Genomic DNA, 3959 nt, shown 5'->3' with positions numbered 1-3959 from the left:
TTCAAGGACAATCAGAATCAGAATACTTTAATAATCCCCAAGGAAATTATGTAAATTATTATGTGGGTTAAATAATACAATATATTGCAAACTTTACAAATTTAAGAAATGGCACTAATCTATACAAGGTGAGAATATTAGAGAGGTGATATATTTGACTCTAACCCGTGAACTTTGTCATCTGTTATTTTACTGTAGAGTATGTGCAAAAGGGTGTAACTATTGCAGTGTTACAGTGTATTAAATGCAGGAGTTGTACAGGGAGATGGCCTCACTGAGCGTGCTCCTGTGACCGGCCAGCACGTCATGGAGTGGGCGGAGGTATTATCCAACATTTTCCTTATCTTGGACAACATCCGCCTCTCATACACCACCCTAAGGGAGTCCAGCTCCATCCCCACAACATTACTGGCCTTGTGGATCAGTTTATTCAGTCCTTGTTTGGCATCTGGGACCCTCAAACCTGATGCTCCAGCATGCAACAGCATAGAGGCTAGCACTGGCCACAACAGAACTCGCAAAAAAAATCCTGAACATTGTCCAACAATATGTTGAAAGACTTCAGCCACCCTCAGAAAATAGAGTCGACTCTGGCCCTTCCTGTAGAGTGCAGTGGTGTTTTTAGCACAGTTCAGTTTATTGTCTATGTGTACTGCAAGGTATTTATAGTCCTCTACAATGTCCACATTGACCCCTCTGGGATTGAAACGGGGGTGAAGGTTTTCCTGGTCCTCCTAAAAAGTCCACAATCAGTTCCTTGGTCTTTTTGCCACGTTGAGCTGCAGAAGGCTCTGCTCGTACCACAGGTACAAGGAGACCATGCAAACTCAATGCAGAAGGGCCTCGGGCAGCAGGTCCTGGGTTCAAATCCAGTGACTGGCCAAGGCCTTTGTGTATGGAGCTTGTTTGTTCACTCTGTGCCTGCGTGGGTTCTCTCTGTGTACTCCAGATTCTTGACAAAAGCAACAGGCTTTGTCAAGAAAGCTCTCCAGGGTGTACCCTGCATCCTGCCTTGTGACAAACTCCTCATATCAGATAGCATCATAGTATCACCAGTGAGTACAGGACAGCTCATCAGTGGCAACAAGGACCAGAATTGGCCTGATGAAGACTCCAATTAGGACTTTTAACTGTATTTACATTTTACAGCTTTTCCTACTGATAAAGACACCCCACCCTAACACCACTCATACTGCAACAAAGTAATTAAGTTATAAATAAACAATTAAATGACAGAAAAGTTCCTGTTTCTGTTTGTTTGTTCAAATGGATCCACAGTGAGAAAAAATGACATTTTTCTGTGAATAAACAAAATCTTTCTGTTTTATAATTATATGGTATTCAGGCCAATGCGTTACCAGAACCTTTCTCTGTAATTTAACTTTTTTAAGATTTAATGGTTACAGCTGCAATGTTAAAAACATTTTCGTGAGGAATGATGTAAAATAGTGAAAGAAAAAATGTTTTAAAAGACAACTGGTAAAAATAGATGGCCGGACAGCGAAAATAAAACAACATCTGTATGTATGCACATAATTAAAACGCATAAACAATGTTAAATGCAGGAAATCTTTATCAGGTCGTCAGGAAGTCGTTTGAGTGTCCTAGAGTCATCTGAGATAATTTCTGTTTTGAACAGCACATAATTTTCTCGTGTCACAGAATGTCACATAACACATCAGTCGCTTTGAAGCCTGTAATGTGAAACGAGATTAAACACATTTTTATCAGATGCTGTTTTAATCTTTCGGTGCTTAAAAGTGGCGTTCACTCTGAAAATGATAAAATCATGTTGTCAAATCAAAAGCTGAGCAGCATCAGTGCGTGTATACTTTCAAATGAAACCAAAGGAACAGATTTTATCTGTCACCATCAGCATAGTAGGAATTGTTCTCAATCTGCCCTATAGCTAGGTGCATGTCTGTTTCCACGGACTAAGGGATTTCCACGCTAAAAATGATCAGGCATGTCTCTACATGTACAGGGAAAAACAGCAATTAACAAGCTATATTTTCTTCCACTGAAAACTAGACACTGACATACTAGAGGACAGCAATGTAAATAGACAGCTTTGGCATTGTTTGTCAGCTTTTACCTGAGGGAAAATCCTCCTCACTCTCAGGACTTCAGCAGTTTCAGTTGACAATGAAGTCATCTTATTCTGAGAAAGCTGATATCACAGAGGAAAAGCTCAGTGGCTAAGCCTGTCCTCTGTGGAATAATCATTCAGGCCATGACCTCCCCAGTGACAAAGATAATACTCACCAGAGAGCATGACACCTATAAATCAAAATGAAAAAAGAATTATCAAAACTGTACAGACAAAAGAATATTGTTTCAGTGAGTCACATAAAAGCTACAGATGTAAAACTACCGTCTGTCTGTCAGCAAGGTAAGCAGTAAGGAAAGGCAGGAATGTGAGAAATAACCACAAGGCTGTGGAGCTCTAACAATATGGTTCTTCATTATGACTATATATGAACTGTTAGAGATATGTCCTATCCCGCATTCTGTTTTATGCCCAACAATAGACAGTGGGAAGATAAGAGGTTAGTTTTGGTTTTTCCCAGTACAAAATACAAAGACAGTCACTATAAATAATGTATAAGAGATTAAAATAAAGTGTTTTGAAGTCGTCAAACTACTGGTGCTTAATGTTTTTTCATTAAAAGGACAATAAAAGGACAATTAGAGAAAGACTGAAGAAATAATGTACAGCACGGTGACTGGAGAAATCCAAGCGCAGCATGCACCATTAACACCTTACATCCATTGTCAAGCACAGTGGAGGAGGGGTGATGGTTTGGGCCTGTTTTACAACCACAGGACTTGGGCATCTTGCAATTATTGACTCAACTACAAACTCCTCTGTAAACCAAAGGAGTCTAGATTAAAGTCTGAATCTATCTGTCTGAATGCTAAACCTTAGATAAAAAAGGATCACGCAACATAACAATGATCCCAAACAGCAGCAGATCTACAGCAGAATGGTTGAAAAAGAAAATAATCCAAGTGTTGCAATGACACAGTCAAAATCCAGACCTCACCCTGATTGAAATGCTGTGGTGGAACCTATAAGTGAGCTGTGCATAAACAAACGCCCACAAAGCCTCAATGAACTGAAGCAACATCATAAAAGACTGTATCAGAATCCCTGCACAACGATGTCAGAGACTGATAAATACATAGAGAAAATTATTGCTTCAAATTATTGTTGCTGAGGTGGTTGCACATGCATCTTAGTGCCTAGTTTTTGATAGGAGTGTAAAAAATTTTATTTTTCAATGACTGTACAACTACAGAAAATGCCAACAGTATTTTTCATTTTAATGAATAGAGCAACTGTAGGTCTCTATAATATTTGACGTGCAGATTAAAAAATAAAACGATTGTCTCCCAAGAAGTCAAACCCGAGACCTCTCCTGAAGTAGAACGATGCGACTTCTAGGAAGTTGAAACCTACATAGATGGCCTGTTTTCCTTCTTACTAACAGTAAATTCTGTTTCATAGCAGAAACCTGTCAAACGGGGGCTGTGACTTTAACATCTAAACATTATCCGATCACGTGGTAAGCAATGAACATGTTCATTGATGTAGAGTTATATGAATAAGAAAGACAAAATTACACAAACAAATACATAACTAATGAAAAAAAATTCACAAAAATCTTAAATAATTTTTTTTTAAATTATAAATATATTTTCTTCACCTTACAGCTAAAACAGCTCATTTTATTTATTATTTATTTTAATTAAGTCCAAAAAGTTTAACTGTTGAGTATCGACGCTGATAAAGTGAGCCGGAAAATGACGCCACGCAAAGGTAACGTCACTGAGATTTTACGACCAGGTAAACGAGGGCGCTGGCAAAGTGAACAGGTGAGACAGCGTGGCTGCGATTTAATGAAGTGTCGAGGAGGGTTTTCAGCGCTCCAATTCAAGGTTGACATGTCTCCGGT

This window comes from Simochromis diagramma, unplaced genomic scaffold (assembly GCF_900408965.1).
Source record: "Simochromis diagramma unplaced genomic scaffold, fSimDia1.1 OVJJ01000063.1, whole genome shotgun sequence".
NCBI classification, from domain to species: domain Eukaryota; kingdom Metazoa; phylum Chordata; class Actinopteri; order Cichliformes; family Cichlidae; genus Simochromis; species Simochromis diagramma.
Note: the sequence above shows the minus strand (reverse complement) of the source record.